Raw genomic sequence first — 14,664 nt, forward strand, 5'->3', positions numbered from 1 at the left:
GCCACGCCTTTGGTCTGTAAGTTTTTCAGTTCAGCATTTTGTTCAGCATTTTAGTTAAAGCATGAATTATTTTCTCAGCATGCTTCCAGATTTTCAGTATTTCAGAGTTCATTTAAAATAAATTATGGAATTATGCATGTTAGTTACGTATGGGTTATGTTGGAACAGTATGCCCCCTAGACGCATTTTAGAGCGCAACAGAGAGGAGGAGCCTCGCCGAGAAGACAGGGAGGAGCGTAGACCAGAGGGAGACCTACCACCTCCTCCACCGCCCCCACCGGACATGAGTGCCCAGATGTTAGCTGGGATGGCACAGTTCTTCGCACAGTTTGCGTGGGGCAATGCCGCAGCCGTAGCCGCAGCCGCAGCCAGGCCGACATGGCCCGAGGGTGTGTATGAGCGATTCATGAAGATGCGCCCGAAGGAATTCTCTGGGGCATCTGACCCCATGGTTGCCGAGGGATGGATCAAATCCCTCGAGGTTATCTTCGATTTTATGGAGCTGGGGGACGCAGACCGAGTCCGATGTGCCACCTACTTGTTCACTGGAGACGCCCGCTTATGGTGGGAAGGAGCTTCGGTAGCCCTGACATTGGCTACACTTTCTTGGACCCGCTTTACGGAGGTTTTCTACTCCAAGTATTTTGCTGAGGAGGTTCGCACCAGGCTGACCACCGAGTTCATGAGTCTAAGACAGGGGGATATGTCGGTTACGGAGTTTATCCGTAAGTTCGAGAGGGGCTGTCACTTTGTGCCCCTGATAGCGAATGATGCCAGAGCAAAGCTGATGCACTTCCTGGTGGGTTTACGGCCGATCTTGCGCCGGGATGTTAGGGTATCTGACCCTGCTACTTATGAGGTTGCCGTCTCCAAGGCCTTAGCCACAGAGCAGGATCTGCGGGATATCGAGAGGGATCGCCAGGGCAAGCGCCCAGTCCAGGCACCGCACCGCCCTCCTCCTCATCAGCATCAGCAGCAGAATAAGAGGCCTTTTCATGGACCGCCCAGGAACCGAGGCCAGCAGCAGCAGCAGCGGGGACGCCCAGCCCCGAGGACTCAGGACCACCCAGTCTGTCCCAGGTGCTCACGTCGCCATCCTGGAGCATGTATGGCTGGCTCAGGAAAGTGTTTTAAGTGTGGCAGTCCAGACCACATGTTGCTGCAGTGTCCTCAGAGGAATCTGCCTACCCAAGGCAGAGTTTTTGCTCTCCATGCCGCGGAAACCAACCCGGAGACTATGTTGTTGACAGGTACCTCTAAACTTTAAGTTATTATTTGAATTTCAGCATTTTGGGAATCGGGATTTAGATTTTGAACTTAGAACTGTTATAGGATTGTATGCTCTACTCAGATTTATTTCGGGGAAATTAAGCTAGAGGAACCTAGACCTTTGCATGTCTATAAGTTTAGATCTTGTAGTGGAATTCAACTTAGAGCTCCGCTCTTTCAGGGAGAATTTTTATATCTGGTTCCGCTACCAAGGCCTTGATAGATTCAGGGGCCACTCACTCGTTTATTTCGGAGGTCTTTGCAAACTTTCTCAAGATCCAGACCATTGGGCTAGATACAGCCTTTTCAGTAGTGTTGCCGTCAGGCGAGGAGATGGCAGCTACCAATGCTATCCGAGATATAGACCTTGAGCTGCATGGTAATCTTGTTTATGCGGATCTGATTGTGCTACCGATGCCGGAATTTGACATCATCCTAGGGATGGACTGGCTATTGAGGAACAAAGTGTTGATAGACTTCCAGCGGAGATCCGTTCTTGTCCGACCGCCTGGAATGGAGTAGTTCTTATTTGAGCCGGACAGGTACCTTCCTTTACCGCGCATTATTCCTTATGTTCAGGCTAGGAAGCTCATGCATAGAGGGTGTCGGGCATTTCTAGCAACCTTTTTATCTGTCCCCGAGGAACCCAGCCAGTCAGCCTCAGATGTTCCGATTGTCAGAGATTTCTTAGACGTTTTTTCCGAAGACGTCTCTGGTATGCCACCCGAGAGAGAGGTGGAGTTTTCCATTGAGCTTATGCCAGGTACGGCTCCGATATCCAAAGCGTCGTACCGTCTAGCACCGACAGAGATGGCAGAGCTTAAGAAGCAGATCCAGGAACTTCTCGACAAGGAGTTCATTCGCCCGAGCTTTTCTCCATGGGGCGCGCCAGTCTTATTTGTGAAAAAGAAGGATGGCACGATGAGGCTTTGCATTGACTACCGGGAGTTGAACAGTGTTACAGTGAAGAATAAATACCCACTGCCGAGGATTGAGGATAAGTTTGACCAGTTGCAGGGAGCTTCGATTTTCTCCAAGATAGATCTGCGTTCGGGTTATCACCAGTTGAGGGTGAGAGGTGCTGATGTTTCGAAGACAGCTTTCAGGACTCGTTATGGTCACTACGAGTTCCTTGTGATGCCGTTCGGTCTGACGAATGCGCCAGCGATCTTCATGGATCTAATGAATCGCGTATTTCAGCCGTACCTCGACCAGTTTGTGATAGTGTTCATAGATGACATTCTCGTCTACTCCAAGAGTCGGGAGGAGCACAGCAGACATCTGACCACAGTGTTGCAGACATTGCAGAAACATAAACTATTCGCAAAGTTCAGTAAGTGCGAATTCTGGTTAGAGAATGTGGCGTTCTTGGGCCACATTGTTTCTAGCAGTGGCATTGAGGTAGACCCGGCGAAAGTTGTAGCAGTCAGAGATTGGGTTGTGCCTCAGAATGCATCAGAGATCCGCAGTTTTCTTGGGCTAGCAGGATATTACAGGAAATTCATCCAGGGATTCTCCTCTATCGCCGTTCCACTCACAGCACTGACAAAGAAAAATGTGAAGTTTGTGTGGAGCGAGGAGTGTCAGAAGAGCTTCGATACTTTGAAGCAAGCTCTTATTTCAGCACCAGTTTTGGCCATGCCATCAGGGCCCGGCGAGTTTGTCCTTTATACCGATGCTTCGAAGCTTGGTTTAGGTGCAGTATTGATGCAGCATGGGAGAGTGATAGCGTATGCTTCTCGACAGCTGAAAATCCACGAGAAGAATTACCCTACCCATGATCTGGAGTTAGCGGCCGTAGTTTTTGCTTTGAAAATTTGGAGGCACTATCTGTATGGGGAGAAGTGTCAGATCTTTACCGACCATAAGAGCCTCAAGTATTTCTTTACGCAGAAGGAGCTGAACATGCGTCAGAGACGTTGGTTGGAGCTTGTGAAAGACTACGATTGTGACATTAGCTACCACCCGGGTAAAGCTAATGTAGTTGCGGATGCTTTGAGCAGGAAAGTCGCAGTGATGGCTCATTTGACGATGCAGAAACCTCTTCAGATTGAGATGCAGAGGTTTGATCTTGAGACTTATCCTCGAGGTAGAGTTCCTCGTTTATCTACCTTGACTATCCAGTCCTCTCTTTTTGACCGTATTCGCAGCGGTCAGGCAGCAGATGAGCAGTTGGCACAGTGGAAGAAGAGAGATGAAGCCAAGGGCAGTGTTTTGTATACAGTCAGCGACGGTATTGTGAGATACCGAGATAGGATATGGGTCCCTAGCAGTGATTCTATCCGAGCAGACATCTTATCAGAGGCCCATACATCCCCATACTCCATTCACCCTGGGAGTACGAAGATGTACAAAGATCTGCAGCTATTGTATTGGTGGCCAGGGATGAAGAAGGACATCAGGCGTTTTGTATCCGAGTGCCTGACTTGCCAGTTAGTGAAGGCCGAGCATCAGAGACCAGCAGGTTTGCTCAAGCCTCTTCCTATTCCCGAGTGGAAGTGGGAGAACATTACCATGGACTTTGTGACCGGATTGCCGAGGTTAGCCAGAGGATCGAATGCTATCTGGGTGATTGTAGATCGTCTTACCAAATCAGCGCACTTCTTGCCTATTAAGACGACTTTCACCATGGTTTAGTATGCAGAGCTGTATATCCGAGAGATAGTCCGACTCCACGGTATTCTAGTTTCTATCGTATCCGACAGAGATTCCAGATTCACTTCCTCGTTTTGGAAGAGTTTGCATTCGACTTTGGGTACGAAGTTGCTGTTTAGCACAGCTTTCCATCCGCAGACAGATGGACAGTCGGAGCGAGTTATTCAGATCTTAGAGGATCTTCTCCGTGCTTGCGTCATTGATTTCTCTGGGAGTTGGGAGTCGAACTTACCATTGGTAGAGTTCACCTATAACAACAGTTTCCAATCGTCTATAGGTATGGCTCCGTATGAAGCGCTGTATGGCCGCAAGTGTAGATCTCCTGTTCATTGGGATGAAGTAGGAGAGAGAGCAGAGTTGGGTCCAGAGATTGTTCAGCAGGCAGCAGATGTAGTAGTCAAGATCCGTGATAGAATGAGGACTGCTCAGAGCCGACAGAAGAGTTATGCCGATCAGCGGAGGAGAGAGTTAGAGTTTGCAGTGGGCGATAATGTCTTCGTGAAAGTGGCACCTATGAAGGGTGTCATGAGATTTGGCAAGAAAGGGAAGCTCAGTCCGAGATTCATTGGACCGTTTGAGATCCTCGACAGAGTTGGGACGCTAGCGTATCGTGTGGCTCTTCCGCCGAATCTGGCCGGAGTACACAATGTCTTTCACGTCTCCATGCTGAGGAATTATATGGCAAATCCTTCGCATGTGCTGAATTTCGAGCCGTTGCAGCTTACTCCGAACTTATCTTATGAGGAGAGACCCGTGCAGATCCTAGACAGACAGGAGAAGAAACTTCGGAACAAGCTTGTTAAGCGAGTCAAAGTCAAATGGCTCAACCATTCAGAGGAGGAAGCTACGTGGGAGTCTGAGCCGAAGATGAGAAGTCGATACCCTGAGTTATTCGGTGAGTTCTAATTTCGAGGACAAAATTTATTTAAGGAGGGAAGGATTGTAGAACCCGTATATCAGTAGACGTATAAGCCATGCATAATTCTAGATTTTTAAATTTAATTGACTTCATTACATGATTATTTTAAATGCATTTGTTTGAAGTTAATTATTTTATTATTTCAGTTCAGTAGTTTGATTTTTAGCATTTCAGTTATTTCAGTGAGGCCGGACCGGAGTTGGAGTTTTGAGATAGAATTTAAGATTTCGAGAAATATTTCCAGAAGTTAATTTAGCTAGCAAGTAAGTTCATTTAAGCTAGTAAGGGAGGTTTGAGGATTTAATATAATTATTTGAGGTGATTAAGAAATGAACTCATTTAAGTTATTTAATTAAGGGGTTAGCTCACTAAATTATTTAAATGATTAGTAAGGCTTTCAAGAATTATTATTTGACTAGATAATCAACATTTCCCTTTATTTTATCATGCATTTTTCGGCCACCCTTAGTGCTAGAAGATTCATTTTCCAACTCATCAACTTTGACCAATTCTTTGCATGTAATTAGTAGGATAATTCTAGGATTTTTGGGAGCACAATTTAATTAATTAATGGACATATCCTAGACTAGAAAATAAGCAAAATTTTGGCCACTACCTCCTAGAAGCATCCACCAACTCATTTGATATCAAACCATAATTCAAAATTCAAAAATGAGAAGACTTGGTCTTGATTCTTCCTTATATTGTGCACCCTTCTCCTCACCCCTCATAACCATTTTTCCCCCCCTCTCCTTTTCGAAAATTCAGAGTGTTTTTGAGAGAGGAAAACCGTGGGAATTCAGTAGGAAGCAAGGGAAGAAAAATCGAGAGCAAGAAAGGTAAACAAGAGAAGCGCTCCACCTCCTCCGTGCCGCGTCGTCGTTGTTTCGTTCGTTTTCTTTCGAAACGAAACCAGGCATGTCTAGATTTCTTTCAAACCTCAATCAAGTCATATTATCATTTATTTTTCAGTACATGATCATGTTTATTCAAGCAAAAATCGAGATCCATGTCAAAACATTTTGAAACCACACATGCAGAATTTTCGAATTCCTTGGCAAGCTTCACGGTTTCTTTTGGTTTGTGAGTTTCAGGTATTGGATCGACTCCAGGCTCCCAATGCGGCTTATATACATGTAGTAGGATGAATTAGGACCATGTTGGTCCATTCAAACCAGCCCCATGCTTGCTGGAAATTCAGAATGACAGCAACCTCCCCATAGGTGCAGAAATGTTGTTCGAAAAATTCAGTTTCTTGTCATGGAGGAAGGATCTGATCTTGGCTGCCCCAAGGGCCTATAGCCAGTGGTTGGATCACTTCCCTAGCAAGTCTAAGACGTGACTAAGTTGCCCTTTTGGTGGCTTGGTCCATGGTTCATCGGTTTTTAATCAAAACATCACAACAGCCCCTATACCCCTTCGGCTACTTCGGTTGGACAGCTTTTGGTTTCGGTTTGTGTTTGCTTGGTATGGATCTTGGTTGGCCTATGGCCCTTAGCCACGGTTCATATCATGCTCCTAGATGTCTAGATCATGCCATGGTCAATCAAATGGCCATTGGAACGACACGAGACATCGATCATAGCATAAACACTACACACGCATGAACGTTGCTCTCGGTTGGACCCTTCGGTTAAGTTATGGTGTGCTGCGGATTGTGGCTGGCCTAGGGCCCTTACCCATGGTTCAAATCATTCCTTGGGATGTTGGTAAGAGTCTCTAGTCGGTGGTTCACTCCCCTAATGGCCGATAGTCTCAAAACCAACGCAAGTCTTGTAGTTGCGCAGCTGCTGGAAATTACAGCAAGTTGCTGTGTCGGTTCAGAGGCTCGTTCGAGTTCTTGGTTGGCTTTTAGCCCATGGCCTTGGACTGGACAGTGCCTCATTGAGTTGGGAAGGTCATGTTTTTGACCGTTTGTCATTTGGATCTTTTTTGAGGTCGTACGAGAATTTACGGTGCAATGTGCCAAATTGACTCTCGAAAGAGCGTTTCGTGTTTTGGCCTCCATTTCACCTAGATTTCGACCCTATCATTTTAGGAGCATTATTTTATGATTTTTCAGCGTATTTTAATCATGACTATACGTCGGTTCAGTGTCGGTTCAGGTTGGCTCGGAGTCATGATTACATGCGAAGTCATTAGGCGTCATAATCGCATCTTTTGAACGTAAATTGCATAGTTGGTCATGTTTAAACTATTGCATATTTTTCATGGCACAGTTAGGTTGCAGCGAGCCTGGGAACGATCCAATCCAATCCAGTTGGTAAAATTACGGGACATTTTCATTATGCCAGTTAATTATTTTACGTGCATTAAATAGAAAATGATTATTTTTGAGATTTATGCGATATGGCTTGTGGTTCATTCACTATGTGGGAGTGTTATTTTATACGGTCGCCAGTGACCGATCAGTTCAGTATGGTACCACCCGGTCGCCAGTGACCGGCCAGCTCAGTTCAGTTTCAGCCTCCCCGGTAGCCAGTTACCGATCAGTTCAGCTTAGTGCAGTGGCCACAGGCGTAAAACATAATCTCAACAGAAAATTTTACCATTTATTTCAGTACAGGCTCCAAGGAGCAAATATTTTTACAGTGATTTCCAGTTCAGTTATGCACGTATTATAATTGCTCAGTACAGATTATTTTTCAGTATGCCTCAGGACAGGATATGTTAACTCATGCATATTTTAAATTCAGATTTTTACTCGTTACCTGCGATATATGCATGATGAGTCTTTAGGCTCACTAGACTTGATTGTTGTAGGTACTGATGAGGCCAGGGCCGAGGGCGGGGACCAGTGAGCCAGCTTGGGTCGGCAGTAGTGGCACCCGAGGACCTCAGTGCAGCAGTTGTTATTTTATTCCCCAAACAATTTTTATCAGTCGTTGGATAATTTTTAAATTGTTATTGTTGGCAAAACTTTATTTTCTTCCGCTGCTATTATTTTAAACATTGAACTTGATTCCCCAGTGATTTTATGAATGAGGCCATTTAAGTTCTTTTAAAAAGAAAATTTTTAATTTTCCGCAAATTTCAAGAAAGGAGTTTTAGGCCTCTTCACATCATAGTTGTCCAATATACTAGTGGAGAGTGTTTGGGAGGATTTAACCTATGGACAATCGATAAACACTTCCATTGAGTATGAATCTGAACAATTTTACACACACCTTATTGCATCAAATATTTATTGGGTATTCCTTTCTTGAATGAATATGGCTTTGAACCCAATCTTTACCATAAAGGACATCTTGATTTGTGTTTGTAAAAATTGAAATCGATTGAGAATGTTTTGAAACATGAGTTGAAGAAATTAGAAGTTAAGAAAATTAACCGATCGCATGATTTTATCTGGATGAAAAAGTGGTTGGATTGATTTGACTTGTGAATGCATGAAGAGTTGTTAATTTATGCCAAGTTCTTTAAAATATTTCATGACTTGTCACTCGAGAGTTGTGAATGCATGAAGAGTTGTTAATTAACATCTACTTATCACTCGAGAGAGGAAGTAGATAATTATAGAATTCTTGGCTAATGAATAAGAAGGATTTTTATAACATAGCTACAAGAAATTACACATGGTGGACGGTTGCGTGAAATCGGACCTTTAGATCTTTTATTTCATTGTTATTTGCTAAAATTTGGTGTTACATTTAAATCCATTTTCAATTTATTTATTCTTGCAAAAAAATCTTTTAATTGATTATTCTAAATAAAGTCAAGACTATTTTAATCACAAGAACTGATATACGTTTATATACATACTCCTCGTGTGATCGACACTTGTACTCAAAAATAAATTTTACTATTACTTGACGTCGTGTACTTGCGAGCAATCAAGAAAGCACGCAACAAGTTTTTGGTGTCATTGCCGGGGAGTGTTTATTTTAAATTTATATAAGTATTCTTACCCATTAGTCTAGATTTTAATTTAGAGCTATTTTTATTGTATTACATTAAACATTGATTTGTTTCTTATCTTTGTTTCACAGTGCATGCAAAGATCGCAAAATCTTGACTTGCTTACCTTTGATCCTGAGATCGAAAGAACCACAAGAAGAATAAGAAAGGCGAGAAGAGAAGAGATTCAATCAATGGCTGACAACAGAGATAATAAAAATTCACCCCCTGCAATACCCATCAGAGATCATTTTAGGCCTGTACTAAATGCTCATTATTTGGGCATAGCACAAGGGACTATTAATGCAAATCAGTTTGAGCTCAAGCCCGCATTGATAAACATGGTTCAACAGAACCAGTTTGGGGGAGCCGTTACTGCAGATCCTCATCTACATCTCAGAACATTCCTTGAAATCACTGACACGGTAAAAATAAATGGTGTTTCTGATGATATAATTTGATTGTGCTTGTTTGCTTTTTCTCTTAGGGATCAAGCAAGAGGATGGCTCTAATCGCTTCCTTTGGGGAGTATCACTACATGGCAGGAATTAGCAACCAAGTTTATTGCTAAATATTTTCCACCTGCGAAGTCTGCACAGTTGAAAATTGAGGTAAGTACTTTTAGGCAGACTGACTTTGAGCAATTATATTAGGCATGGGAACGGTGTAAGGAGTTGTTGAGGAGGTGTCCAAACCATGGTTTTGAAGATTGGGTACAGATTGAATTATTTTACAATGGTTTGAATTGACAAACAAGAGGCACTGTGGATGCAGCAGCTGGTGGCACGATATTTGCCAAATCACCTGATCTAGCATATGATTTGATTGAACATATGACCATTAACAGCTATCAGTGGCCGTCTGAGAGGTTAGGAGTAAAGAAGACATCTGGAGTTTATGCCATAGATCCTATTACATCACTCATCGTACAAGCTTCAGCTTTAACAACTCAAATTGCAGCTATGAATAAGGCTAGTACAGCAGAGGTTAAAAATGCATCGGTTGTTAATGAAGAACCATATATTCCCGATGAGGCTCATTATATCAACAATAGGAATTTTTGTGGCTACGGTGGATATCGAGGTAACCCTCTCCCTAACACTTATCATCCTGGTGTGAGAAATCATGAGAATTTTTCATATACTAATAATAAGAATGTGTTGAATCCTCCTCCGGGGTTCAATACATCGAAGGGGGAAGGAAAGCCTTCACTTGAGGATCTAGTTGGGACATTTGTTGCTGAATCTAGTAAAAGGATGGCTAGGACTGAATCTCATCTTGATGGCATGGAAACTCACATGGGAAATACGGGTGCCACGATGAAATCATTGGAGACACAGATTGGACAATTGGCAAATGCATTGAGAGATCAAAATAGACTTCGATTCCCAAGTAATACTGAAGTGAATCTAAAGAAGCAATGCAAAGCTGTAACTTTGAGAAGTGGAAGAGAACTTGAGGTTGAAAAATCCAAAGAGAATGAGGAAAATGAGAAGAGAGTTGAAGAGGATGAGTGTGAAAATGGAAAGAAGAACAAGGTTGAGGAGTCTCGGATTTAAACTGAAGTTGAACGGATTCCTATACTGAAACCGACTCTTCCATACCCACAGAGATTTAGGAAGAAGATTATTGATGATCAATTTGAAAATTTTTTGGAGATTTTCAAGATGATTCACATCAACATTCCATTTGCTGATGCTTTGGAGCAAATGCCAAATTATGCAAAGTTCATAAAAGATGTGATGTCAAAGAAAAGGAAGTTGCAGGAGTTCGAGACAGTGAAGTTGACCGAAGAGTGTAGCGCTATTCTCCAAAAGAAGCTACTACAAAAACTAAAAGATCCAGGTAGTTTTACTATTCCTTGCATTATTGGTGGTACTCATGTTAATAATGCTTTATGTGATCTTGGAGCGAGTATTAATGTTATGCCATTTTCTATTTATAGGGACTTGGAGCTTGGGGAGGTAAAACCAACCACTATAACTTTGCAACTTGCAGATAGGTCACTCACATATCCTCGTGGAATTGTTGAAGATGTTTTGGTAAAGTTTGACAAGTTTATCTTCCCTACTGATTTTGTAATACTTGATATGGAGGAAGATCAAGATGCTCCATTGATTTTGGGCGACCCTTCTTAGCCACTGGAAATGCATTAATTGATGTACACAAAGGAGAACTCACCTTGAGAGTTGGTGGCGAAGCTGTGATATTCAACATCTATAACGCTATTAAAGGTAACGATGAGGTGAGTACTTGTAAAAGCATTGATATAATTGACTCTTGTGTTGCTGAGATTGGTATAGGTCATACAGTAGAAGATCCATTAGAAGATGCCTTTCTTGAACTGTCGTTAGAGTTGATGATGATGGTTGGGAATTGAGAGATCAAATTTTAGCTCTTGAGGAGTTGCCAAAGGTGAAGGAAGCCGCACAGGAGAAGTTCGATGAAGAAAAGTGTTCAGAGATAATACCTTCATCCCCTGTTTTGAAGGAATTGCCAAGCCATCTTTGCTATGCTTTCTTGTGTGCGAAGTCGACGTATCCGGTAATTATCTCTTCCTCTCTTAGTTTATATGAAAAAGAGAAATTGTTGTGAGTGTTGAGGAAATTTAAAAGTGCATTTGGGTGGTCGATTTCATATATCAAGGGGATTAGTCCCACCATATGCATGCATATGATTTTAATGGAGGAGTCATATGCTCCTTATGTGGATCATCAGAGGAGGCTAAATCTAGCCATGAAGGAGGTAATGAAAAGTGAAGTGTTGAAATTTTTAAATGCTGGAGTTATATATGCTATTTCTAACAGCAGTTGGGTGTCTACTGTGTAATTAGTTCCTAAAAATGGTGGAATGAATGTGGTAAAGAATGAAAATGATGAGCTAATATCTACTTGTACCGTGACTGGATGGCGACTATGTAATGATTATAGGAAGTTGAACAATACCACATGTTAAGATCATTTAGATTACCTTTTATTGATCAAATGCTTGATAGAATTGCTGGTTATTGTCACTAATATTTTTCAGATGGTTATCAAAGTTATAACCAGATTGCTATAGCACCGGAGGATCAAGAGAAGACAACATTCACGTGCCCCTATGGCACGTTTGCTTTTAGGAGGATGTCTTTTGGGCTATGCAATGCACCTGCTACTTTTTAGACGTGTATGATGGCCATATTTGCAGACATGGTGGAAGACATCATGGAAGTCTTCATGGATGATTTCTCGGTATTTGGCTCTTCATTTGATCACTGGTTACGTAACATTTCCCTCGTTTTGCAGAGATGTCAAGAAAAGAACTTAGTTCTAAATTGGGAGAAATGTCATTTTATGGTCCAAGAGGGATATTGTTCTTGGACATAAAGTGTCTTTTAAGGGATTAGAGGTAGACAGAGCCAAAGTGGTTGCAATTGAAAAGCTTCCACCACCAAAGAACATCAAAGGGATAAAGAGTCTCTCAGGACACGCGGGGTTTTATCGTAGATTTATCAAAGATTTTTCTAAGATTACTAAACTTTTGTGTAATTTGCTAGAAAAAGAATCCACATTTATTTTTGATGATAATTGTCTGCATGCATTTGAGAAGATCAAGAAGGCATTGGTGACAACAACAATCATGATACTGCCGAATTGGAAGGAACCCTTCGAGTTTATGTGCGATGCTAGTGATTATGCAGTAGGCGTGGTGTTGGGCCAAAGGCGTGATAAATATTTTAGATCAATCTACTATGCAAGTCGAACCATGAATACTGCACAACAAAATTACACAACTATTGAAAAGGAAATGCTAGAAGTAGTGTTTGCATTTGGCAAGTTTAGACCCTACTTGGTTGGCACAAAAGTAATTGTTTTCACTGACCATGAAGCTATTTGATACCTTTTTTTCAAGAAGGATGCAAAACCACGCTTGATAAGGTGGATTTTATTGCTCCAGGAGTTTGATTTTGAAGTAAAGGATAGGAAGGGGTGTGAAAATCAAGTGGCTGACCACTTGTCACGGCTCGAACTTGAAGATAAAAAAGATGAAGGAACCATAAAAGAAGCATTTCTAGATGAACAGCTGTTTGAGGTAAATTATATACTCCCTTGGTTTGCTGATATAGCTAACTTCTTGTCTTGTGGTACTCTCCCTCCAGATTTGACTTATCATCAAAAGAAGAAATTCTTTCACGATGCAAAGTTTTACATATGGGATGTTCCATACGTCTTCAAGAGATGTGTTGATCAAATGATTAGAAGATGCGTAGCGGAGGAAGAAGCGAAAGTTATTCTTGAACATTGCCACTCTTCACCATATGGTGGCCAATTTGGAGCATCAAGAACAACAGCAAAGGTATTACAGTTTGGTTTTTATTGGCCTACTTTTTTCAAAGATAATTATACCTTAGTCAAGTCATGTGATAGATGCCAAAGGGTTGGCAATATTTCTAGACGCCTTGAGTTTCCGTTGACAAATATTTTGGAAGTGGAACTTTTTGATGTTTGGGGTATTGACTTCATGGGATTATTTCCATCTTCTTTTGGTCAATCTTATATTTTTCTTGATGTGGATTGTGTCAAAATGGGTGGAAGCAATTGCCACAAATACTAATGATGCTCGAGTGGTTGCTAAGTTTGTTCACAAGAACATCTTCACAAGATTTGGGACACCAAGAGCCTATAATTAGAGATGAAGGTAAACAATTTTGTAATAAAATCTTTAACTCGCTTTTGGCTAAATATGACGTGAAGCATAAAGTGATCCTGGCATACAACCCACAAGAAAATGGACAAGCCGAAGTATCAAACCGGGAAATTAAGTAGATATTGGAGAAAACAGTGAAGACAAACCGGAAGGATTGGGCTCTAAAGCTGGATGATGCCATATGGGCGTACAGAACTGCATACAAGACACCTATTGGGATGTCAACCTATAGGTTGGTCTTTGGTAAGGCATGTCACTTACCACTGGAATTGGAACATAGAGTTTTTTGGGCCGTGAAAAAGCTCAACTTTGACATGGAAGCAGCTGGTGAGCAGCGGCTATTGCAAATTGAATGTGTTGGAAACTTAATTTCGGTTGTTTGACAAACTAAAAGATTAAATCTATTGAACTAACTGATCACGAACTGACAGTTGCCTAACTGAAGATTAATGCACAGGTTGTTAAAGGCAACTGAAACCAGCCGAACTGAATATACATAGTCAACTGACTGATTAGTTGGAAACTGATCAGTTGAGATATTCAGCTGTGAGGTTACCAGCGTCTACATATAAGCTGATCATTCAGCTGAATAGGTCATCAATTGAAAAGTACATTCAACCGACAACAGTACAAAGCAGACTACAACTCGCAGTGGAATTGAAACCATTCTTGGGATTATCTTCTCAAGAAATTTACGCCAAAGAGATTCAGGATATCTACTCCAGCGGCTATGTTACTCAAGAAGGCAGAATAGCATCTACTGTAAATGGTCAGTTGCTGATCATCGACGAGGAGTTCTTCTGCAACCTTTTCGAACTGCCTACTGAAGGTGATAAGTGCAATTTATTGTACTTTTATTACTTGTTTTTAACTTAGAATTTTGTGATTCTTGAGCAGGTTTTATGTGATTTGTTGTTATTTTTGTTGTTTTAGTTTGGAAGCTTAGAATGAGAGTTTGGAGTAGTAAAGTGTTGAATTGGAAAGTGAAAAAGATAAAAATTGCCGAAGCTCCAGCGCACCCGCGCTAACAAAGAGAGCGCACCCGCGGTCAATGAAAATCGAATTTCAGAAAATCTGCCAAAGCTGTACCGCACCCGCGGTCCTTGTTCTACCGCACCCGTGGTCACTGAAGTTCGAAAATGAAAGTTTTCCCCGAAACAGCAGCGCACCCGCGGTCTTCGAAAAACAGAGTCCGAAAAATCTGTAACTTTGTGGGCTGCGCATGAAAGTCTATGAAA

The sequence above is a fragment of the Primulina tabacum genome, chromosome 14 (genome assembly GCF_025594145.1).
Source record: "Primulina tabacum isolate GXHZ01 chromosome 14, ASM2559414v2, whole genome shotgun sequence".
In the NCBI taxonomy this organism is placed as follows: Eukaryota; Viridiplantae; Streptophyta; class Magnoliopsida; order Lamiales; family Gesneriaceae; genus Primulina; species Primulina tabacum.